The following is a 25700-nucleotide window of genomic DNA, read 5'->3' as shown; positions in this document are numbered from 1 at the left end:
CTACAGAGAGAGCTACAGAGAGTGATACAGAGAGAGAGAGCTACAGAGAGAGAGATAGAGAGAGAGAGAGAGCTACAGAGAGAGAGAGCTACAGAAAGAGAGAGAGAGCTACAGAGAGAGAGCTACAGAGAGAGAGAGAGAGCTACAGAGAGAGAGATATAGAGAGTGATACAGAAAGAGAGAGCTATAGAGAGAGATACAGAGAGAGAGAGCTACAGAGAGTGATACAGAGAGTGAGCAACATAGAGAGATACAGAAAGCGATACAGAGAGAGCTACAGAGAGAGAGAGAGACAGAGAGAGAGCTACAGAGAGAGAGCTACAGAGAGAGAGAGAGAGAGAGAGAGAGAGAGAGAGAGAGAGAGAGAGAGAGAAAGAAAGAGAGCTACAGAGAGAGAGATACAGAGAGAGAGCTACAGAGAGAGAGACAGAGAGTGATACAGAGAGAGAGCTACAGAGAGCGATACAGAGCGAGAGAGAGATACAGAGCAAGAGAGCGATACAGAGAGAGAGAGAGAGAGAGAGAGAGAGAGAGAGAGAGAGAGAGAGAGAGAGAGAGCGAGAGAGAAGAAAGAGAGAGAGAGAGAGAGAGAGTGAGAGAGAGAGCGAGAGAGAAGAAAGAGAGAGAGAGAGAGAGAGAGAGAAGAAAGAGAGGGGGAATGAGAGGGTGAGGGCCAGAAAGATAGAGATGCAAGTCTGCTCACCATTTGCTGCTCCCAATAAGCGATCTTCTAATAAACCCATGAATATTGATGCTATTACCCTGGCCCATGAATATTGATGCTATTACCCTGGCCCATGAATATTGATGGTACTACCCTGGCCCATGAATATTGATGGTACTACCCTGGCCCATGAATATTGATGCTATTGCCCTGGCCAATGAATATTAATGCTATTGCCCTGGCCAATGAATATTAATGCTATTGCCCTGGCCAATGAATATTGATACTATTACCCTGGCCGTAAATGTCACTTATTAATTCCAGCCAATTTGTTTGAGACAGAACCATTTTGGCAGTGTGCGACAGACAGAATTACACAGCTGGAGAGGTTATTCCACAGTGTTTTCACCAGATGTTATCAATGGAAACACAGCATCTCATGTCGTTACCTACAATCAGGTCACGCTAGGATGGAGCACTTTGCATTACGGCTCGGAAAAATGGCGGCATATTGCATCAATAGAAACAGACCCGGTCAAAAAAGGTCAGTCCTAAACATCCATATAAGGTTGGTTATACCAATCAGCCTGTATAAAGCTATGTTTCCAATTGTTGTCTGAAAACACCATCCAACCTCGATCGTTCACACACACACACGCACGCACACACACACACACACACACACACACACACACACACACACACACACACACACACACACACACACACACACACACACACACACACACACACACACACACACACACACACACACACACACACACACACACACACACACACACACACACACACACACACACACACAAGAATGTTGTAACTCTGCAATGTGTCACTGTAGATATATGGCAGCAAAGATATGGAAGAATTGACTCTCCAAAGCCGGAGATTGGAGACTGCAGCCCCAAAGGTGATCCAGGGTTTTCGAGAACCCTGTTCCGTATGTTGTCTTTCCATCTTGGAGCTTTTGTCCTGGCTACACCTTCACTTGTGTGGCTTCCATGGAATACAGTAGGTTGTGTGACTACAATCTCAGCACCAAGAACTAAACCAGCTACTAAGGCTGTAACGAGACTAGACTACAATAATTGACAATAGGACTGTTCTTAAAAGCTATTCTCCGTGACTTTAACCTTCAGCATGTCCCATATTGTTGCACTGCTGATCAGACAAGTATCAGACCTATCACTGTGGCAGTCAAGTATCGGCTATAAAATGTCATTCTAATTTTTATCTGATATTATCAATGTGTTCAGAGAATTTTTCACAATGGACAATGCCAAATATAGCATGAGCACAATCCTAACTTGAAATCTCAATCTAGTACTTAGCAATATGCCCATGATGGACCAGTTTTATAATCCTCACATAATCCTTTTAATTAGTCTTCTTAATCTTCACAGAGTCCTTTTGACTAGTCTTCTAATCCTCACAGAGTCCTTTTGACCAGAATTCTAATCTTCACAGAGTCCTTTTGACTAGTCTTCTAATCCTCACAGAGTCCTTTTGACTAGTCTTCTAATCCTCACAGAGTCCTTTTGACCAGAATTCTAATCTTCACAGAGTCCTTTTGACTAGTCTTCTAATCCTCACAGAGTCCTTTTGACTAGTCTTCTAATCCTCACAGAGTCCTTTTGACCAGAATTCTAATCTTCACAGAGTCCTTTTGAAGCATGCAGTGCTGGTTTGAGAGCGTGACAGAGGGACTTTATCGAACAAAACAAACATTTATTGTATAACTGGGACTCTTGTGACTGCAACCAGATGAAGATCTTTAAAGGTAAGTGATTAATTTTATCGCTATTTCTGACTTTCGTGACTCCTCTACTTGGTTGGAATATGTTTGTATGCTTTTGTAAGCGGGGCGCTGTCCTCAGATAATCGTATGGTATGCTTTCGCAGAAAAGCCTTTTTGAAATCTGACAAAGCGGCTGGATAACAAGAAGTTCATCTTTAAGCCAATGTATAACACTTGTATTTTTGTGAATGTTTATTATGACTATTTCTGTCTTTTGACGTTGGCACTCTGCAATTTCACCGGATGTTGTCGAGGTGGGTTGCTAGCAGAACACCTGCGCCGAGAGGTTAAACCTGGAGGGTTCAGATTAAAAATCCTAAAGTCTTCAGACTAAGATGTTTTGACTCCGGGAGTGTATTGTCCACATGTGAACATGTCATGGAAAATTAAAGTATAGAAAGACTGCCTGCTGAAGGAAGGTGAACATTAAAGCAACACCTGAACAGGGACTTGAACCCTGGACCCTCATATTAAAAGTCTGATGCTCTACCAACTGAGCTAACCGGGCTCTGAACTCTCTTATTTTCATACACCTAACCTGCTGGGCAGAGGCACGTGCTGACGAGGGGGCATTGTCAGATGGTACATTTTCCCAGAGAACCAGGCCTCCATTCCAAAGGATACAGTCAACAAAATCTGAACTAGGCATCCCCTCCAAAGATACAATTTGTCCAAGACTTCGTGATGCAATGGTAGCGCGTCTGACTCCAGATCAGAAGGTTGTGTGTTCAAATCACGTTGTGGTCAGGATTTTTATGTGTGCAATCTCTGCCTTCTTTACTCAATGAATCAGCACAAGTACCAATGTGGCTTTACAGTACTAATCTCGCACAAAAACTAACAAACCAATGCTGCTTTAGATGACAATTGTCTCTCACAAAAACCTGGCACACTGCAAATTCCAAAATCAGATGATGCTGTGTGATTGACAGACTTAAATCAGTCTTCGAACAGGGAGTTTACCTTCTTATGGCTAGGGGCAGTATTTTGACATCTGGATGAGAAGCGTGCCCAAAGTAAACTGCCTGTTACTCAGGTACAGAAGCTAGGATATGCATATAATTGGTAGATTTGGATAGAACACACTCTAAAGTTTCCAAAACTGTTCAAATAAGGTCTGCGAGTATAACAGAACTGATATGGCAGGCGAAAAGAAAACTGGGGAATATCCATCCAGGAAGTGGCATTTTTTTGATGTGGGTAGTTGTCAATTGAATGCCTATTGAGTTTCTAATGGGTTAGGACCCAGATTGCAGTTCCTATGGCTTCCACTAGATGTCAACAGTCTTTAGACGTTGTTTCAGGCTTGTTTTCTGAAAAATGAAGAAGAATGAGAACTTTCTGTCAGTGGACTGAGGAAGCATGCAGTGCTGGTTTGAGAGCGTGACAGAGTGCGCGCCCTTCGTTGTTTTTACTTTCTATTGAATAAGCTATTGTCACGTTGAAATATTATCGATTATTTCGACAATTGACAACATGAGGATTAATTATAAAAATCGTTTGACGTGTTTCGACAAACTTTACTGGTACTTTTAGGATGGATTCGTCTGCATGTTTTGACCTCCTTTGAGCCAGTGTATTACTGAACACAACACGCCAACAAAACTAAGTTTTGGGGAAATAAAGAGGGACTTTATCGAACAAAAGAAACATTTATTGTGTAGCTGGGACTCTTGTGACTGCAACCAGATGAAGATCTTCAAAGGAAACTGATTAATTTTATCGCTATTTCTGACTTTCGTGACTCCTCTACTTGGTTGGAATATGTTTGTATGCTTTTGTAAGCAGGGCGCTGTCCTCAGATAATCGCATGGTATGCTTTCGCAGTAAAGCCTTTTTGAAATCTGACAAAGCGGCTGGATTAACAAGAAGTTAGTCTTTAAACCGATGTATAACACTTGTATTTTTGTGAATATTTATTATGACTATTTCTGTCTTTTGACTTTGGCACTCTGCAATTTCACCGGATGTTGTCAAGGTGGCTTGCTAGCAGAACACCTGCACCAGAGAGGTTAAACCTGGAGGTACAGACCAAAAACCTAAAATCTTCAGACTAAGATGTTTTGGCTCTGGGAGTATATTGTCCACATGTGAACATGTCATGGAAAATTAAAGTATAGAAAGACTGCCTGCTGAAGGAAGGTGAACATTAAAGCAACACCTGAACAGGGACTTGAACCCTGGACCCTCAGATTAAAAGTCTGATGCTCTACCAACTGAGCTAACCGGGCTCTGAACTCTCTTATTTTCATACACCTAACCTGCTGGGCAGAGGCACGTGCTGACGAGGGGGCATTGTCAGATGGTACATTTTCCCAGAGAACCAGGCCTCCATTCCAAAGGATACAGTCAACAAAATCTGAACTAGGCATCCCCTCCAAAGATACAATTTGTCCAAGACTTCGTGATGCAATGGTAGCGCGTCTGACTCCAGATCAGAAGGTTGTGTGTTCAAATCACGTTGTGGTCAGGATTTTTATGTGTGCAATCTCTGCCTTCTTTACTCAATGAATCAGCACAAGTACCAATGTGGCTTTACAGTACTAATCTCGCACAAAAACTAACAAACCAATGCTGCTTTAGATGACAATTGTCTCTCACAAAAACCTGGCACACTGCAAATTCCAAAATCAGATGATGCTGTGTGATTGACAGACTTAAATCAGTCTTCGAACAGGGAGTTTACCTTCTTATGGCTAGGGGCAGTATTTTGACATCTGGATGAGAAGCGTGCCCAAAGTAAACTGCCTGTTACTCAGGTACAGAAGCTAGGATATGCATATAATTGGTAGATTTGGATAGAACACACTCTAAAGTTTCCAAAACTGTTCAAATAAGGTCTGCGAGTATAACAGAACTGATATGGCAGGCGAAAAGAAAACTGGGGAATATCCATCCAGGAAGTGGCATTTTTTTGATGTGGGTAGTTGTCAATTGAATGCCTATTGAGTTTCTAATGGGTTAGGACCCAGATTGCAGTTCCTATGGCTTCCACTAGATGTCAACAGTCTTTAGACGTTGTTTCAGGCTTGTTTTCTGAAAAATGAAGAAGAATGAGAACTTTCTGTCAGTGGACTGAGGAAGCATGCAGTGCTGGTTTGAGAGCGTGACAGAGTGCGCGCCCTTCGTTGTTTTTACTTTCTATTGAATAAGCTATTGTCACGTTGAAATATTATCGATTATTTCGACAATTGACAACATGAGGATTAATTATAAAAATCGTTTGACGTGTTTCGACAAACTTTACTGGTACTTTTAGGATGGATTCGTCTGCATGTTTTGACCTCCTTTGAGCCAGTGTATTACTGAACACAACACGCCAACAAAACTAAGTTTTGGGGAAATAAAGAGGGACTTTATCGAACAAAAGAAACATTTATTGTGTAGCTGGGACTCTTGTGACTGCAACCAGATGAAGATCTTCAAAGGAAAGTGATTAATTTTATCTCTATTTCTGACTTTCGTGACTCCTCTACTTGGTTGGAATATGTTTGTATGCTTTTGTAAGCGGGGCGCTGTCCTCAGATAATCGCATGGTATGCTTTCGCAGTAAAGCCTTTTTGAAATCTGACAAAGCGGCTGGATTAACAAGAAGTTAGTCTTTAAACCGATGTATAACACTTGTATTTTTGTGAATATTTATTATGACTATTTCTGTCTTTTGACTTTGGCACTCTGCAATTTCACCGGATGTTGTCAAGGTGGCTTGCTAGCAGAACACCTGCGCCAGAGAGGTTAAACCTGGAGGTACAGATCAAAATCCTAAAATCTTCAGACTAAGATGTTTTGGCTCTGGGAGTGTATTGTCCACATGTGAACATGTCATGGAAAATGAAAGTATAGAAAGACTACCTGCTGAAGGAAGGTGAACATTAAAGCAACACCTGAACAGGGACTTGAACCCTGGACCCTCAGATTAAAAGTCTGATGCTCTACCGACTGAGCTAACCGGGCTCTGAACTCTCGTATTTTCATACACCTAACCTGCTGGGCAGAGGCACGTGCTGACGAGGGGGCATTGTCAGATGGTACATTTTCCCAGAGAACCAGGCCTCCATTCCAAAGGATACAGTCAACAAAATCTGAACTAGGCATCCCCTCCAAAGATAAAATTTGTCCAAGACTTCGTGCTGCAATGGTAGCGCGTCTGACTCCAGATCAGAAGGTTGTGTGTTCAAATCACGTTGTGGTCAGGATTTTTATGTGTGCAATCTCTGCCTTCTTTACTCAATGAATCAGCACAAGTACCAATGTGGCTTTACAGTACTAATCTCGCACAAATACTAACAAACCAATGCTGCTTTAGATGACAATTGTCTCTCACAAAAACCTGGCACACTGCAAATTCCAAAATCAGATGATGCTGTGTGATTGACAGACTTAAATCAGTCTTCGAACAGGGAGTTTACCTTCTTATGGCTTGGGGGCAGTATTTTGACATCTGGATGAGAAGCGTGCCTAAAGTAAACTGCCTGTTACTCACGCACAGAAGCTAGGATATGCATATAATGGGCAGATTTGGATAGAACACACTCTAAAGTTTCCAAAACTGTTCAAATAAGGTCTGCGAGTATAACAGAACTGATATGGCAGGCGAAAAGAAAACTGGGGAATATCCATCCAGGAAGTGGCATTTTTTTGATGTGGGTAGTTTTCAATTGAATGCCTATTGAGTTTCTAATGGGTTAGGACCCAGATTGCAGTTCCTATGGCTTCCACTAGATGTCAACAGTCTTTAGACTTTGTTTCAGGCTTGTTTTCTGAAAAATGAAGAAGAATGAGAACTTTCTGTCAGTGGACTGAGGAAGCATGCAGTGCTGGTTTGAGAGCGTGACAGAGTGCGCGCCCTTCGTTGTTTTTACTTTCTATTGAATAAGCTATTGTCACGTTGAAATATTATCAATTATTTCGACAATTGACAACATGAGGATTAATTTAAAAAATTGTTTGACGTGTTTCGACAAACTTTACTGGTACTTTTAGGATGGATTCGTCTGCATGTTTTGACCTCCTTTGAGCCAGTGTATTACTGAACACAACACGCCAACAAAACTAAGTTTTGGGGAAATAAAGAGGGACTTTATCGAACAAAAGAAACATTTATTGTGTAGCTGGGACTCTTGTGACTGCAACCAGATGAAGATCTTCAAAGGAAAGTGATTAATTTTATTGCTATTTCTGACTTTTGTGATTCCTCTACTTGGTTGGAATATGTTTGTATGCTTTTGTAAGCGGGGCGCTGTCCTCAGATAATTGCATGGTATGCTTTCGCAGTAAAGCCTTTTTGAAATCTGACAAAGCGGCTGGATTAACAAGAAGTTAGTCTTTAAACCGATGTATAACACTTGTATTTTTGTGAATATTTATTATGACTATTTCTGTCTTTTGACTTTGGCACTCTGCAATTTCACCGGATGTTGTCAAGGTGGCTTGCTAGCAGAACACCTGCACCAGAGAGGTTAAACCTGGAGGTACAGACCAAAATCCTAAAATCTTCAGACTAAGATGTTTTGGCTCTGGGAGTGTATTGTCCACATGTGAACATGTCATGGAAAATTAAAGTATAGAAAGACTGCCTGCTGAAGGAAGGTGAACATTAAAGCAACACCTGAACAGGGACTTGAACCCTGGACCCTCAGATTAAAAGTCTGATGCTCTACCGACTGAGCTAACCGGACTCTGAACTCTCTTATTTTCATACACCTAACCTGCTGGGCAGAGGCACGTGCTGACGAGGGGGCATTGTCAGATGGTACATTTTCCCAGAGAACCAGGCCTCCATTCCAAAGGATACAGTCAACAAAATCTGAACTAGGCATCCCCTCCAAAGATACAATTTGTCCAAGACTTCGTGATGCAATGGTAGCGCGTCTGACTCCAGATCAGAAGGTTGTGTGTTCAAATCACGTTGTGGTCAGGATTTTTATGTGTGCAATCTCTGCCTTCTTTACTCAATGAATCAGCACAAGTACCAATGTGGCTTTACAGTACTAATCTCGCACAAAAACTAACAAACCAATGCTGCTTTAGATGACAATTGTCTCTCACAAAAACCTGGCACACTGCAAATTCCAAAATCAGATGATGCTGTGTGATTGACAGACTTAAATCAGTCTTCGAACAGGGAGTTTACCTTCTTATGGCTAGGGGCAGTATTTTGACATCTGGATGAGAAGCGTGCCCAAAGTAAACTGCCTGTTACTCAGGTACAGAAGCTAGGATATGCATATAATTGGTAGATTTGGATAGAACACACTCTAAAGTTTCCAAAACTGTTCAAATAAGGTCTGCGAGTATAACAGAACTGATATGGCAGGCGAAAAGAAAACTGGGGAATATCCATCCAGGAAGTGGCATTTTTTTGATGTGGGTAGTTGTCAATTGAATGCCTATTGAGTTTCTAATGGGTTAGGACCCAGATTGCAGTTCCTATGGCTTCCACTAGATGTCAACAGTCTTTAGACGTTGTTTCAGGCTTGTTTTCTGAAAAATGAAGAAGAATGAGAACTTTCTGTCAGTGGACTGAGGAAGCATGCAGTGCTGGTTTGAGAGCGTGACAGAGTGCGCGCCCTTCGTTGTTTTTACTTTCTATTGAATAAGCTATTGTCACGTTGAAATATTATCGATTATTTCGACAATTGACAACATGAGGATTAATTATAAAAATCGTTTGACGTGTTTCGACAAACTTTACTGGTACTTTTAGGATGGATTTGTCTGCATGTTTTGACCTCCTTTGAGCCAGTGTATTACTGAACACAACACGCCAACAAAACTAAGTTTTGGGGAAATAAAGAGGGACTTTATCGAACAAAATAAACATTTATTGTGTAGCTGGGACTCTTGTGACTGCAACCAGATGAAGATCTTCAAAGGAAACTGATTAATTTTATCGCTATTTCTGACTTTCGTGACTCCTCTACTTGGTTGGAATATGTTTGTATGCTTTTGTAAGCGGGGCGCTGTCCTCAGATAATTGCATGGTATGCTTTCGCAGTAAAGCCTTTTTGAAATCTGACAAAGCGGCTGGATTAACAAGAAGTTAGTCTTTAAACCGATGTATAACACTTGTATTTTTGTGAATATTTATTATGACTATTTCTGTCTTTTGACTTTGGCACTCTGCAATTTCACCGGATGTTGTCAAGGTGGCTTGCTAGCAGAACACCTGCACCAGAGAGGTTAAACCTGGAGGTACAGACCAAAATCCTAAAATCTTCAGACTAAGATGTTTTGGCTCTGGGAGTATATTGTCCACATGTGAACATGTCATGGAAAATTAAAGTATAGAAAGACTGCCTGCTGAAGGAAGGTGAACATTAAAGCAACACCTGAACAGGGACTTGAACCCTGGACCCTCAGATTAAAAGTCTGATGCTCTACCGACTGAGCTAACCGGGCTCTGAACTCTCTTATTTTCATACACCTAACCTGCTGGGCAGAGGCACGTGCTGACGAGGGGGCATTGTCAGATGGTACATTTTCCCAGAGAACCAGGCCTCCATTCCAAAGGATACAGTCAACAAAATCTGAACTAGGCATCCCCTCCAAAGATACAAATTGTCCAAGACTTCGTGATGCAATGGTAGCGCGTCTGACTCCAGATCAGAAGGTTGTGTGTTCAAATCACGTTGTGGTCAGGATTTTTATGTGTGCAATCTCTGCCTTCTTTACTCAATGAATCAGCACAAGTACCAATGTGGCTTTACAGTACTAATCTCGCACAAAAACTAACAAACCAATGCTGCTTTAGATGACAATTGTCTCTCACAAAAACCTGGCACACTGCAAATTCCAAAATCAGATGACGCTGTGTGATTGACAGACTTAAATCAGTCTTCAAACAGGGAGTTTACCTTCTTATGGCTAGGGGCAGTATTTTGACATCTGGATGAGAAGCGTGCCCAAAGTAAACTGCCTGTTACTCAGGTACAGAAGCTAGGATATGCATATAATTGGTAGATTTGGATAGAACACACTCTAAAGTTTCCAAAACTGTTCAAATAAGGTCTGCGAGTATAACAGAACTGATATGGCAGGCGAAAAGAAAACTGGGGAATATCCATCCAGGAAGTGGCATTTTTTTGATGTGGGTAGTTGTCAATTGAATGCCTATTGAGTTTCTAATGGGTTAGGACCCAGATTGCAGTTCCTATGGCTTCCACTAGATGTCAACAGTCTTTAGACGTTGTTTCAGGCTTGTTTTCTGAAAAATGAAGAAGAATGAGAACTTTCTGTCAGTGGACTGAGGAAGCATGCAGTGCTGGTTTGAGAGCGTGACAGAGTGCGCGCCCTTCGTTGTTTTTACTTTCTATTGAATAAGCTATTGTTACGTTGAAATATTATCGATTATTTCGACAATTGACAACATGAGGATTAATTATAAAAATCGTTTGACGTGTTTCGACAAACTTTACTGGTACTTTTAGGATGGATTCGTCTGCATGTTTTGACCTCCTTTGAGCCAGTGTATTACTGAACACAACACGCCAACAAAACTAAGTTTTGGGGAAATAAAGAGGGACTTTATCGAACAAAAGAAACATTTATTGTGTAGCTGGGACTCTTGTGACTGCAACCAGATGAAGATCTTCAAAGGAAAGTGATTAATTTTATCTCTATTTCTGACTTTCGTGACTCCTCTACTTCGTTGGAATATGTTTGTATGCTTTTGTAAGCGGGGCGCTGTCCTCAGATAATCGCATGGTATGCTTTCGCAGTAAAGCCTTTTTGAAATCTGACAAAGCGGCTGGATTAACAAGAAGTTAGTCTTTAAACCGATGTATAACACTTGTATTTTTGTGAATATTTATTATGACTATTTCTGTCTTTTGACTTTGGCACTCTGCAATTTCACCGGATGTTGTCAAGGTGGCTTGCTAGCAGAACACCTGCACCAGAGAGGTTAAACCTGGAGGTACAGACCAAAATCCTAAAATCTTCAGACTAAGATGTTTTGGCTCTGGGAGTATATTGTCCACATGTGAACATGTCATGGAAAATTAAAGTATAGAAAGACTGCCTGCTGAAGGAAGGTGAACATTAAAGCAACACCTGAACAGGGACTTGAACCCTGGACCCTCAGATTAAAAGTCTGATGCTCTACCGACTGAGCTAACCGGGCTCTGAACTCTCTTATTTTCATACACCTAACCTGCTGGGCAGAGGCACGTGCTGACGAGGGGGCATTGTCAGATGGTACATTTTCCCAGAGAACCAGGCCTCCATTCCAAAGGATACAGTCAACAAAATCTGAACTAGGCATCCCCTCCAAAGATACAAATTGTCCAAGACTTCGTGATGCAATGGTAGCGCGTCTGACTCCAGATCAGAAGGTTGTGTGTTCAAATCACGTTGTGGTCAGGATTTTTATGTGTGCAATCTCTGCCTTCTTTACTCAATGAATCAGCACAAGTACCAATGTGGCTTTACAGTACTAATCTCGCACAAAAACTAACAAACCAATGCTGCTTTAGATGACAATTGTCTCTCACAAAAACCTGGCACACTGCAAATTCCAAAATCAGATGATGCTGTGTGATTGACAGACTTAAATCAGTCTTCGAACAGGGAGTTTACCTTCTTATGGCTAGGGGCAGTATTTTGACATCTGGATGAGAAGCGTGCCCAAAGTAAACTGCCTGTTACTCAGGTACAGAAGCTAGGATATGCATATAATTGGTAGATTTGGATAGAACACACTCTAAAGTTTCCAAAACTGTTCAAATAAGGTCTGCGAGTATAACAGAACTGATATGGCAGGCGAAAAGAAAACTGGGGAATATCCATCCAGGAAGTGGCATTTTTTTGATGTGGGTAGTTGTCAATTGAATGCCTATTGAGTTTCTAATGGGTTAGGACCCAGATTGCAGTTCCTATGGCTTCCACTAGATGTCAACAGTCTTTAGACGTTGTTTCAGGCTTGTTTTCTGAAAAATGAAGAAGAATGAGAACTTTCTGTCAGTGGACTGAGGAAGCATGCAGTGCTGGTTTGAGAGCGTGACAGAGTGCGCGCCCTTCGTTGTTTTTACTTTCTATTGAATAAGCTATTGTCACGTTGAAATATTATCGATTATTTCGACAATTGACAACATGAGGATTAATTATAAAAATCGTTTGACGTGTTTCGACAAACTTTACTGGTACTTTTAGGATGGATTCGTCTGCATGTTTTGACCTCCTTTGAGCCAGTGTATTACTGAACACAACACGCCAACAAAACTAAGTTTTGGGGAAATAAAGAGGGACTTTATCGAACAAAAGAAACATTTATTGTGTAGCTGGGACTCTTGTGACTGCAACCAGATGAAGATCTTCAAAGGAAAGTGATTAATTTTATCTCTATTTCTGACTTTCGTGACTCCTCTACTTCGTTGGAATATGTTTGTATGCTTTTGTAAGCGGGGCGCTGTCCTCAGATAATCACATGGTATGCTTTCGCAGTAAAGCCTTTTTGAAATCTGACAAAGCGGCTGGATTAACAAGAAGTTAGTCTTTAAACCGATGTATAACACTTGTATTTTTGTGAATATTTATTATGACTATTTCTGTCTTTTGACTTTGGCACTCTGCAATTTCACCGGATGTTGTCAAGGTGGCTTGCTAGCAGAACACCTGCGCCAGAGAGGTTAAACCTGGAGGTACAGATCAAAATCCTAAAATCTTCAGACTAAGATGTTTTGGCTCTGGGAGTGTATTGTCCACATGTGAACATGTCATGGAAAATGAAAGTATAGAAAGACTACCTGCTGAAGGAAGGTGAACATTAAAGCAACACCTGAACAGGGACTTGAACCCTGGACCCTCAGATTAAAAGTCTGATGCTCTACCGACTGAGCTAACCGGGCTCTGAACTCTCTTATTTTCATACACCTAACCTGCTGGGCAGAGGCACGTGCTGACGAGGGGGCATTGTCAGATGGTACATTTTCCCAGAGAACCAGGCCTCCATTCCAAAGGATACAGTCAACAAAATCTGAACTAGGCATCCCCTCCAAAGATAAAATTTGTCCAAGACTTTGTGACGCAATGGTAGCGCGTCTGACTCCAGATCAGAAGGTTGTGTGTTCAAATCACGTTGTGGTCAGGATTTTTATGTGTGCAATCTCTGCCTTCTTTACTCAATGAATCAGCACAAGTACCAATGTGGCTTTACAGTACTAATCTCGCACAAAAACGAACAAACCAATGCTGCTTTAGATGACAATTGTCTCTCACAAAAACCTGGCACACTGCAAATTCCAAAATCAGATGATGCTGTGTGATTGACAGACTTAAATCAGTCTTCGAACAGGGAGTTTACCTTCTTATGGCTAGGGGCAGTATTTTGACATCTGGATGAGAAGCGTGCCCAAAGTAAACTGCCTGTTACTCAGGTACAGAAGCTAGGATATGCATATAATTGGTAGATTTGGATAGAACACACTCTAAAGTTTCCAAAACTGTTCAAATAAGGTCTGCGAGTATAACAGAACTGATATGGCAGGCGAAAAGAAAACTGGGGAATATCCATCCAGGAAGTGGCATTTTTTTGATGTGGGTAGTTTTCAATTGAATGCCTATTGAGTTTCTAGTGGGTTAGGACCCAGATTGCAGTTCCTATGGCTTCCACTAGATGTCAACAGTCTTTAGACTTTGTTTCAGGCTTGTTTTCTGAAAAATGAAGAAGAATGAGAACTTTCTGTCAGTGGACTGAGGAAGCATGCAGTGCTGGTTTGAGAGCGTGACAGAGTGCGCGCCCTTCGTTGTTTTTACTTTCTATTGAATAAGCTATTGTCACGTTGAAATATTATCGATTATTTCGACAATTGACAACATGAGGATTAATTAAAAAAATTGTTTGACGTGTTTCGACAAACTTTACTGGTACTTTTAGGATGGATTCGTCTGCATGTTTTGACCTCCTTTGAGCCAGTGTATTACTGAACACAACACGCCAACAAAACTAAGTTTTGGGGAAATAAAGAGGGACTTTATCGAACAAAAGAAACATTTATTGTGTAGCTGGGACTCTTGTGACTGCAACCAGATGAAGATCTTCAAAGGAAACTGATTAATTTTATCGCTATTTCTGACTTTCGTGACTCCTCTACTTGGTTGGAATATGTTTGTATGCTTTTGTAAGCGGGGCGCTGTCCTCAGATAATTGCATGGTATGCTTTCGCAGTAAAGCCTTTTTGAAATCTGACAAAGCGGCTGGATTAACAAGAAGTTAGTCTTTAAACCGATGTATAACACTTGTATTTTTGTGAATATTTATTATGACTATTTCTGTCTTTTGACTTTGGCACTCTGCAATTTCACCGGATGTTGTCAAGGTGGCTTGCTAGCAGAACACCTGCACCAGAGAGGTTAAACCTGGAGGTACAGACCAAAATCCTAAAATCTTCAGACTAAGATGTTTTGGCTCTGGGAGTATATTGTCCACATGTGAACATGTCATGGAAAATTAAAGTATAGAAAGACTGCCTGCTGAAGGAAGGTGAACATTAAAGCAACACCTGAACAGGGACTTGAACCCTGGACCCTCAGATTAAAAGTCTGATGCTCTACCGACTGAGCTAACCGGGCTCTGAACTCTCTTATTTTCATACACCTAACCTGCTGGGCAGAGGCACGTGCTGACGAGGGGGCATTGTCAGATGGTACATTTTCCCAGAGAACCAGGCCTCCATTCCAAAGGATACAGTCAACAAAATCTGAACTAGGCATCCCCTCCAAAGATACAAATTGTCCAAGACTTCGTGATGCAATGGTAGCGCGTCTGACTCCAGATCAGAAGGTTGTGTGTTCAAATCACGTTGTGGTCAGGATTTTTATGTGTGCAATCTCTGCCTTCTTTACTCAATGAATCAGCACAAGTACCAATGTGGCTTTACAGTACTAATCTCGCACAAAAACTAACAAACCAATGCTGCTTTAGATGACAATTGTCTCTCACAAAAACCTGGCACACTGCAAATTCCAAAATCAGATGATGCTGTGTGATTGACAGACTTAAATCAGTCTTCGAACAGGGAGTTTACCTTCTTATGGCTAGGGGCAGTATTTTGACATCTGGATGAGAAGCGTGCCCAAAGTAAACTGCCTGTTACTCAGGTACAGAAGCTAGGATATGCATATAATTGGTAGATTTGGATAGAACACACTCTAAAGTTTCCAAAACTGTTCAAATAAGGTCTGCGAGTATAACAGAACTGATATGGCAGGCGAAAAGAAAACTGGGGAATATCCATCCAGGAAGTGGCATTTTTTTGATGTGGGTAGTTGTCAATTGAATGCCTATTGAGTTTCTAATGGGTTAGGACCCAGATTGCAGTTCCTATGGCTTCCACTAGATGTCAACAGTCTTTAGACGTTGTTTCAGGCTTGTTTTCTGAAAAATGAAGAAGAATGAGAACTTTCTGTCAGTGGACTGAGGAAGCATGCAGTGCTGGTTTGAGAGCGTGACAGAGTGCGCGCCCTTCGTTGTTTTTACTTTCTATTGAATAAGCTATTGTTACGTTGAAATATTATCGATTATTTCGACAATTGACAACATGAGGATTAATTATAAAAATCGTTTGACGTGTTTCGACAAACTTTACTGGTACTTTTAGGATGGATTCGTCTGCATGTTTTGACCTCCTTTGAGCCAGTGTATTACTGAACACAACACGCCAACAAAACTAAGTTTTGGGGAAATAAAGAGGGACTTTATCGAACAAAAGAAACATTTATTGTGTAGCTGGGACTCTTGTGACTGCAACCAGATGAAGATCTTCAAAGGAAAGTGATTAATTTTATCTCTATTTCTGACTTTCGTGACTCCTCTACTTCGTTGGAATATGTTTGTATGCTTTTGTAAGCGGGGCGCTGTCCTCAGATAATCGCATGGTATGCTTTCGCAGTAAAGCCTTTTTGAAATCTGACAAAGCGGCTGGATTAACAAGAAGTTAGTCTTTAAACCGATGTATAACACTTGTATTTTTGTGAATATTTATTATGACTATTTCTGTCTTTTGACTTTGGCACTCTGCAATTTCACCGGATGTTGTCAAGGTGGCTTGCTAGCAGAACACCTGCACCAGAGAGGTTAAACCTGGAGGTACAGACCAAAATCCTAAAATCTTCAGACTAAGATGTTTTGGCTCTGGGAGTATATTGTCCACATGTGAACATGTCATGGAAAATTAAAGTATAGAAAGACTGCCTGCTGAAGGAAGGTGAACATTAAAGCAACACCTGAACAGGGACTTGAACCCTGGACCCTCAGATTAAAAGTCTGATGCTCTACCGACTGAGCTAACCGGGCTCTGAACTCTCTTATTTTCATACACCTAACCTGCTGGGCAGAGGCACGTGCTGACGAGGGGGCATTGTCAGATGGTACATTTTCCCAGAGAACCAGGCCTCCATTCCAAAGGATACAGTCAACAAAATCTGAACTAGGCATCCCCTCCAAAGATACAAATTGTCCAAGACTTCGTGATGCAATGGTAGCGCGTCTGACTCCAGATCAGAAGGTTGTGTGTTCAAATCACGTTGTGGTCAGGATTTTTATGTGTGCAATCTCTGCCTTCTTTACTCAATGAATCAGCACAAGTACCAATGTGGCTTTACAGTACTAATCTCGCACAAAAACTAACAAACCAATGCTGCTTTAGATGACAATTGTCTCTCACAAAAACCTGGCACACTGCAAATTCCAAAATCAGATGATGCTGTGTGATTGACAGACTTAAATCAGTCTTCGAACAGGGAGTTTACCTTCTTATGGCTAGGGGCAGTATTTTGACATCTGGATGAGAAGCGTGCCCAAAGTAAACTGCCTGTTACTCAGGTACAGAAGCTAGGATATGCATATAATTGGTAGATTTGGATAGAACACACTCTAAAGTTTCCAAAACTGTTCAAATAAGGTCTGCGAGTATAACAGAACTGATATGGCAGGCGAAAAGAAAACTGGGGAATATCCATCCAGGAAGTGGCATTTTTTTGATGTGGGTAGTTGTCAATTGAATGCCTATTGAGTTTCTAATGGGTTAGGACCCAGATTGCAGTTCCTATGGCTTCCACTAGATGTCAACAGTCTTTAGACGTTGTTTCAGGCTTGTTTTCTGAAAAATGAAGAAGAATGAGAACTTTCTGTCAGTGGACTGAGGAAGCATGCAGTGCTGGTTTGAGAGCGTGACAGAGTGCGCGCCCTTCGTTGTTTTTACTTTCTATTGAATAAGCTATTGTCACGTTGAAATATTATCGATTATTTCGACAATTGACAACATGAGGATTAATTATAAAAATCGTTTGACGTGTTTCGACAAACTTTACTGGTACTTTTAGGATGGATTCGTCTGCATGTTTTGACCTCCTTTGAGCCAGTGTATTACTGAACACAACACGCCAACAAAACTAAGTTTTGGGGAAATAAAGAGGGACTTTATCGAACAAAAGAAACATTTATTGTGTAGCTGGGACTCTTGTGACTGCAACCAGATGAAGATCTTCAAAGGAAAGTGATTAATTTTATCTCTATTTCTGACTTTCGTGACTCCTCTACTTCGTTGGAATATGTTTGTATGCTTTTGTAAGCGGGGCGCTGTCCTCAGATAATCACATGGTATGCTTTCGCAGTAAAGCCTTTTTGAAATCTGACAAAGCGGCTGGATTAACAAGAAGTTAGTCTTTAAACCGATGTATAACACTTGTATTTTTGTGAATATTTATTATGACTATTTCTGTCTTTTGACTTTGGCACTCTGCAATTTCACCGGATGTTGTCAAGGTGGCTTGCTAGCAGAACACCTGCGCCAGAGAGGTTAAACCTGGAGGTACAGATCAAAATCCTAAAATCTTCAGACTAAGATGTTTTGGCTCTGGGAGTGTATTGTCCACATGTGAACATGTCATGGAAAATGAAAGTATAGAAAGACTACCTGCTGAAGGAAGGTGAACATTAAAGCAACACCTGAACAGGGACTTGAACCCTGGACCCTCAGATTAAAAGTCTGATGCTCTACCGACTGAGCTAACCGGGCTCTGAACTCTCTTATTTTCATACACCTAACCTGCTGGGCAGAGGCACGTGCTGACGAGGGGGCATTGTCAGATGGTACATTTTCCCAGAGAACCAGGCCTCCATTCCAAAGGATACAGTCAACAAAATCTGAACTAGGCATCCCCTCCAAAGATAAAATTTGTCCAAGACTTCGTGACGCAATGGTAGCGTGTCTGACTCCAGATCAGAAGGTTGTGTGTTCAAATCACGTTGTGGTCAGGATTTTTATGTGTGCAATCTCTGCCTTCTTTACTCAATGAATCAGCACAAGTACCAATGTGGCTTTACAGTACTAATCTCGCACAAAAACGAACAAACCAATGCTGCTTTAGATGACAATTGTCTCTCACAAAAACCTGGCACACTGCAAATTCCAAAATCAGATGATGCTGTGTGATTGACAGACTTAAATCAGTCTTCGAACAGGGAGTTTACCTTCTTATGGCTAGGGGCAGTATTTTGACATCTGGATGAGAAGCGTGCCCAAAGTAAACTGCCTGTTACTCAGGTACAGAAGCTAGGATATGCATATAATTGGTAGATTTGGATAGAACACACTCTAAAGTTTCCAAAACTGTTCAAATAAGGTCTGCGAGTATAACAGAACTGATATGGCAGGCGAAAAGAAAACTGGGGAATATCCATCCAGGAAGTGGCATTTTTTTGATGTGGGTAGTTTTCAATTGAATGCCTATTGAGTTTCTAGTGGGTTAGGACCCAGATTGCAGTTCCTATGGCTTCCACTAGATGTCAACAGTCTTTAGACTTTGTTTCAGGCTTGTTTTCTGAAAAATGAAGAAGAATGAGAACTTTCTGTCAGTGGACTGAGGAAGCATGCAGTGCTGGTTTGAGAGCGTGACAGAGTGCGCGCCCTTCGTTGTTTTTACTTTCTATTGAATAAGCTATTGTCACGTTGAAATATTATCGATTATTTCGACAATTGACAACATGAGGATTAATTAAAAAAATTGTTTGACGTGTTTCGACAAACTTTACTGGTACTTTTAGGATGGATTCGTCTGCATGTTTTGACCTCCTTTGAGCCAGTGTATTACTGAACACAACACGCCAACAAAACTAAGTTTTGGGGAAATAAAGAGGGACTTTATCGAACAAAAGAAACATTTATTGTGTAGCTGGGACTCTTGTGACTGCAACCAGATGAAGATCTTCAAAGGAAACTGATTAATTTTATCGCTATTTCTGACTTTCGTGACTCCTCTACTTGGTTGGAATATGTTTGTATGCTTTTGTAAGCGGGGCGCTGTCCTCAGATAATTGCATGGTATGCTTTCGCAGTAAAGCCTTTTTGAAATCTGACAAAGCGGCTGGATTAACAAGAAGTTAGTCTTTAAACCGATGTATAACACTTGTATTTTTGTGAATATTTATTATGACTATTTCTGTCTTTTGACTTTGGCACTCTGCAATTTCACCGGATGTTGTCAAGGTGGCTTGCTAGCAGAACACCTGCACCAGAGAGGTTAAACCTGGAGGTACAGACCAAAATCCTAAAATCTTCAGACTAAGATGTTTTGGCTCTGGGAGTGTATTGTCCACATGTGAACATGTCATGGAAAATGAAAGTATAGAAAGACTACCTGCTGAAGGAAGGTGAACATTAAAGCAACACCTGAACAGGGACTTGAACCCTGGACCCTCAGATTAAAAGTCTGATGCTCTACCGACTGAGCTAACCGGGCTCTGAACTCTCTTATTTTCATACACCTAACCTGCTGGGCAGAGGCACGTGCTGACGAGGGGGCATTGTCAGATGGTACATTTTCCCAGAGAACCAGGCCTCCATTCCAAAGGATACAGTCAACAAAATCTGAACTAGGCATCCCCTCCAAAGATAAAATTTGTCCAAGACTTCGTGAAGCAATGGTAGCGCGTCTGACTCCAGATCAGAAGGTTGTGTGTTCAAATCACGTTGTGGTCAGGATTTTTATGTGTGCAATCTCTGCCTTCTTTACTCAATGAATCAGCACAAGTACCAATGTGGCTTTACGGTACTAATCTCGCACAAAAACGAACAAACCAATGCTGCTTTAGATGACAATTGTCTCTCACAAAAACCTGGCACACTGCAAATTCCAAAATCAGATGATGCTGTGTGATTGACAGACTTAAATCAGTCTTCGAACAGGGAGTTTACCTTCTTATGGCTAGGGGCAGTATTTTGACATCTGGATGAGAAGCGTGCCCAAAGTAAACTGCCTGTTACTCAGGTACAGAAGCTAGGATATGCATATAATTGGTAGATTTGGATAGGCGAAAAGAAAACTGGGGAATATCCATCCAGGAAGTGGCATTTTTTTGATGTGGGTAGTTGTCAATTGAATGCCTATTGAGTTTCTAATGGGTTAGGACCCAGATTGCAGTTCCTATGGCTTCCACTAGATGTCAACAGTCTTTAGACGTTGTTTCAGGCTTGTTTTCTGAAAAATGAAGAAGAATGAGAACTTTCTGTCAGTGGACTGAGGAAGCATGCAGTGCTGGTTTGAGAGCGTGACAGAGTGCGCGCCCTTCGTTGTTTTTACTTTCTATTGAATAAGCTATTGTCACGTTGAAATATTATCGATTATTTCGACAATTGACAACATGAGGATTAATTATAAAAATCGTTTGACGTGTTTCGACAAACTTTACTGGTACTTTTAGGATGGATTCGTCTGCATGTTTTGACCTCCTTTGAGCCAGTGTATTACTGAACACAACACGCCAACAAAACTAAGTTTTGGGGAAATAAAGAGGGACTTTATCGAACAAAAGAAACATTTATTGTGTAGCTGGGACTCTTGTGACTGCAACCAGATGAAGATCTTCAAAGGAAAGTGATTAATTTTATCTCTATTTCTGACTTTCGTGACTCCTCTACTTGGTTGGAATATGTTTGTATGCTTTTGTAAGCGGGGCGCTGTCCTCAGATAATCGCATGGTATGCTTTCGCAGTAAAGCCTTTTTGAAATCTGACAAAGCGGCTGGATTAACAAGAAGTTAGTCTTTAAACCGATGTATAACACTTGTATTTTTGTGAATATTTATTATGACTATTTCTGTCTTTTGACTTTGGCACTCTGCAATTTCACCGGATGTTGTCATGGTGGCTTGCTAGCAGAACACCTGCGTCAGGGAGGTTAAACCTGGAGGTACAGATCAAAATCCTAAAATCTTCAGACTAAGATGTTTTGGCTCTGGGAGTGTATTGTCCACATGTGAACATGTCATGGAAAATGAAAGTATAGAAAGACTACCTGCTGAAGGAAGGTGAACATTAAAGCAACACCTGAACAGGGACTTGAACCCTGGACCCTCAGATTAAAAGTCTGATGCTCTACCGACTGAGCTAACCGGGCTCTGAACTCTCTTATTTTCATACACCTAACCTGCTGGGCAGAGGCACGTGCTGACGAGGGGGCATTGTCAGATGGTACATTTTCCCAGAGAACCAGGCCTCCATTCCAAAGGATACAGTCAACAAAATCTGAACTAGGCATCCCCTCCAAAGATAAAATTTGTCCAAGACTTCGTGACGCAATGGTAGCGCGTCTGACTCCAGATCAGAAGGTTGTGTGTTCAAATCACGTTGTGGTCAGGATTTTTATGTGTGCAATCTCTGCCTTCTTTACTCAATGAATCAGCACAAGTACCAATGTGGCTTTACGGTACTAATCTCGCACAAAAACGAACAAACCAATGCTGCTTTAGATGACAATTGTCTCTCACAAAAACCTGGCACACTGCAAATTCCAAAATCAGATGATGCTGTGTGATTGACAGACTTAAATCAGTCTTCGAACAGGGAGTTTACCTTCTTATGGCTAGGGGCAGTATTTTGACATCTGGATGAGAAGCGTGCCCAAAGTAAACTGCCTGTTACTCAGGTACAGAAGCTAGGATATGCATATAATTGGTAGATTTGGATAGAACACACTCTAAAGTTTCCAAAACTGTTCAAATAAGGTCTGCGAGTATAACAGAACTGATATGGCAGGCGAAAAGAAAACTGTGGAATATCCATCCAGGAAGTGGCATTTTTTTGATGTGGGTAGTTTTCAATTGAATGCCTATTGAGTTTCTAATGGGTTAGGACCCAGATTGCAGTTCCTATGGCTTCCACTAGATGTCAACAGTCTTTAGACTTTGTTTCAGGCTTGTTTTCTGAAAAATGAAGAAGAATGAGAACTTTCTGTCAGTGGACTGAGGAAGCATGCAGTGCTGGTTTGAGAGCGTGACAGAGTGCGCGCCCTTCGTTGTTTTTACTTTCTATTGAATAAGCTATTGTCACGTTGAAATATTATCGATTATTTCGACAATTGACAACATGAGGATTAATTAAAAAAATTGTTTGACGTGTTTCGACAAACTTTACTGGTACTTTTAGGATGGATTCGTCTGCATGTTTTGACCTCCTTTGAGCCAGTGTATTACTGAACACAACACGCCAACAAAACTAAGTTTTGGGGAAATAAAGAGGGACTTTATCGAACAAAAGAAACATTTATTGTGTAGCTGGGACTCTTGTGACTGCAACCAGATGAAGATCTTCAAAGGAAACTGATTAATTTTATCGCTATTTCTGACTTTCGTGACTCCTCTACTTGGTTGGAATATGTTTGTATGCTTTTGTAAGCGGGGCGCTGTCCTCAGATAATTGCATGGTATGCTTTCGCAGTAAAGCCTTTTTGAAATCTGACAAAGCGGCTGGATTAACAAGAAGTTAGTCTTTAAACCGATGTATAACACTTGTATTTTTGTGAATATTTATTATGACTATTTCTGTCTTTTGACTTTGGCACTCTGCAATTTCACCGGATGTTGTCATGGTGGCTTGCTAGCAGAACACCTGCGTCAGGGAGGTTAAACCTGGAGGTACAGATCAAAATCCTAAAATCTTCAGACTAAGATGTTTTGGCTCTGGGAGTGTATTGTCCACATGTGAACATGTCATGGAAAATGAAAGTATAGAAAGACTGCCTGCTGAAGGAAGGTGAACATTAAAGCAACACCTGAACAGGGACTTGAACCCTGGACCCTCAGGTTAAAAGTCTGATGCTCTACCGACTGAGCTAACCGGGCTCTGAACTCTCTTATTTTCATACACCTAACCTGCTAGGCAGAGGCATGTGCTGACGAGGGGGCATTGTCAGATGGTACATTTTCCCAGAGAACCAGGCCTCCATTCCAAAGGATACAGTCAACAAAATCTGAACTATGCATCCCCTCCAAAGATGTAATTTGTCCAAGACTTCGTGGTGCAATGGTAGCGCGTCTGACTCCAGATCAGAAGGTTGTGTGTTCAAATCACGTTGTGGTCAGGATTTTTATGTGTGCAATCTCTGCCTTCTTCACTCAATGAATCAGCATAAGTACCAATGTGGCTTTACAGTACTAATCTCGCACAAAAACTAACAAACCAATGCTGCTTTAGATGACAATTGTCTCTCACAAAAACCTGGCACACTGCAAATTCCAAAATCAGATGATGCTGTGTGATTGACAGACTTAAATCAGTCTTCGAACAGGGAGTTTACCTTCTTATGGCTTGGGGGCAGTATTTTGACATCTGGATGAGAAGCGTGCCCAAAGTAAACTGCCTGTTACTCAGGCACAGAAGCTAGGATATGCATATAATGGGCAGATTTGGATAGAACACACTCTAAAGTTTCCAAAACTGTTCAAATAAGGTCTGCGAGTATAAGAGAACTGATATGGCAGGCGAAAAGAAAACTGGGGAATATCCATCCAGGAAGTGGCATTTTTTTGATTTGGGTAGTTTTCAATTGAATGCCTATTGAGTTTCTAATGGGTTAGGACCCAGATTGCAGTTCCTATGGCTTCCACTAGATGTCAACAGTCTTTAGACGTTGTTTCAGGCTTGTTTTTTGAAAAATGAAGAAGAATGAGAACTTTCTGTCAGTGGACTGAGGAAGCATGCAGTGCTGGTTTGAGAGCGTGACAGAGTGCGCGCCCTTCGTTGTTTTTACTTTCTATTGAATAAGCTATTGTCAGGTTGAAATATTATCGATTATTTCGACAATTGACAACATGAGGATTAATTATAAAAATCGTTTGACATTTTTCGACAAACTTTACTGGTACTTTTAGGATGGATTCGTCTGCATGTTTTGACCTCCTTTGAGCCAGTGTATTACTGAACACAATGCGCCAACAAAACTGAGTTTTGGGGAAATAAAGAGGGACTTTATCGAACAAAAGAAACATTTATTGTGTAGCTGGGACTCTTGTGACTGCAACCAGATGAAGATCTTCAAAGGAAAGTGATTAATTTCATCGCTATTTCTGACTTTCGTGACTCCTCTACTTGGTTGGAATATGTTTGTATGCTTTTGTAAGCGGGGCGCTGTCCTCAGATAATCGCATGGTATGCTTTCGCAGTAAAGCCTTTTTGAAATCTGACAAAGCGGCTGGATTAACAAGAAGTTAGTCTTTAAACCAATGTATAATGCTTGTATTTTTGTGAATGTTTATTATGACTATTTTTGTCTTTTGAACTCTGCAATTTCACCGGATGTTGTTGAGGTGGCTTGCTAGCAGAACACCTGCACCAGAGAGGTTAAACCTGGAGTGTCAGATTAAAAATCCTAAAGTCTTCAGACTAAGCTGTTTTGGCTCTGGGAGTGTATTGTCCACAGGTGAACATGTCATGGAAAGTCATGGAAAAGGCCTCCATTAACAGCAACATCAACAGCAACACTAACAGCAACATTAACAGCAAAAGTAACGGTAACAGCAACATTAACAGCAAAAGTAACAGTAACAGCAACATTAACCTCTCTTGGGTACGTGAGACTGTAGCGTCCCACCTCTTCAACAGCCAGTGAAACTGCCGGGCGCCAATTTCAAATACAGAAATACTCATTATAAAAATTCAGAAAACAAAACATATTTTACATAGGTTTAAAGATGAACTGCTTGTGAATCCAACCACGGTGTCAGATTTAAAAAATGCTTTACGGCGAAAGCATACCTTACGATTATTTGAGAACATAGCCCACTAGACAAATCATTACAAACAGTAGCCAGCCAGGTAGAACAGTTACACAATTTAGAAATAGAGATCAAATTAATCCCTTACCTTTGATGATCTTCATATGGTTGCACTCAGCAGACATTCATTTACTCAATAAATGTTATTTTTGTTCGATAAAGTCTCTTTA

General features: G+C 41.1%; 13 non-coding genes across 13 annotated transcripts; all 13 read right to left on the bottom strand.

Annotated features, from left to right (window-relative positions):
* Positions 1 to 2915: 2915 nt before the first annotated feature.
* Positions 2916 to 2988, bottom strand: trnak-uuu. Its single transcript has one exon. It is a non-coding gene; the product is annotated as a tRNA-Lys (tRNA).
* A 1650-nt stretch (positions 2989 to 4638) lies between these two features.
* Positions 4639 to 4711, bottom strand: trnak-uuu. Its single transcript has one exon. It is a non-coding gene; the product is annotated as a tRNA-Lys (tRNA).
* Positions 4712 to 6361: 1650 nt separating this feature from the next.
* trnak-uuu lies at positions 6362 to 6434 on the bottom strand. Its single transcript has one exon. It is a non-coding gene; the product is annotated as a tRNA-Lys (tRNA).
* Positions 6435 to 8085: 1651 nt separating this feature from the next.
* Positions 8086 to 8158, bottom strand: trnak-uuu. Its single transcript has one exon. It is a non-coding gene; the product is annotated as a tRNA-Lys (tRNA).
* Positions 8159 to 9808: 1650 nt separating this feature from the next.
* trnak-uuu lies at positions 9809 to 9881 on the bottom strand. The gene has a single exon. It is a non-coding gene; the product is annotated as a tRNA-Lys (tRNA).
* Positions 9882 to 11531: 1650 nt separating this feature from the next.
* Positions 11532 to 11604, bottom strand: trnak-uuu. Its single transcript has one exon. It is a non-coding gene; the product is annotated as a tRNA-Lys (tRNA).
* Positions 11605 to 13254: 1650 nt separating this feature from the next.
* Positions 13255 to 13327, bottom strand: trnak-uuu. Its single transcript has one exon. It is a non-coding gene; the product is annotated as a tRNA-Lys (tRNA).
* A 1650-nt stretch (positions 13328 to 14977) lies between these two features.
* On the bottom strand, positions 14978 to 15050 carry trnak-uuu. Its single transcript has one exon. It is a non-coding gene; the product is annotated as a tRNA-Lys (tRNA).
* Positions 15051 to 16700: 1650 nt separating this feature from the next.
* Positions 16701 to 16773, bottom strand: trnak-uuu. Its single transcript has one exon. It is a non-coding gene; the product is annotated as a tRNA-Lys (tRNA).
* Positions 16774 to 18423: 1650 nt separating this feature from the next.
* trnak-uuu lies at positions 18424 to 18496 on the bottom strand. The gene has a single exon. It is a non-coding gene; the product is annotated as a tRNA-Lys (tRNA).
* Positions 18497 to 20146: 1650 nt separating this feature from the next.
* trnak-uuu lies at positions 20147 to 20219 on the bottom strand. The gene has a single exon. It is a non-coding gene; the product is annotated as a tRNA-Lys (tRNA).
* Positions 20220 to 21802: 1583 nt separating this feature from the next.
* Positions 21803 to 21875, bottom strand: trnak-uuu. Its single transcript has one exon. It is a non-coding gene; the product is annotated as a tRNA-Lys (tRNA).
* Positions 21876 to 23525: 1650 nt separating this feature from the next.
* On the bottom strand, positions 23526 to 23598 carry trnak-uuu. The gene has a single exon. It is a non-coding gene; the product is annotated as a tRNA-Lys (tRNA).
* Positions 23599 to 25700: the final 2102 nt, after the last annotated feature.

The sequence above is a fragment of the Salvelinus namaycush genome, chromosome 25, assembly GCF_016432855.1.
Source record: "Salvelinus namaycush isolate Seneca chromosome 25, SaNama_1.0, whole genome shotgun sequence".
NCBI lineage: Eukaryota > Metazoa > Chordata > Actinopteri > Salmoniformes > Salmonidae > Salvelinus > Salvelinus namaycush.
This window is presented reverse-complemented; position numbering and strand designations above follow the sequence as displayed.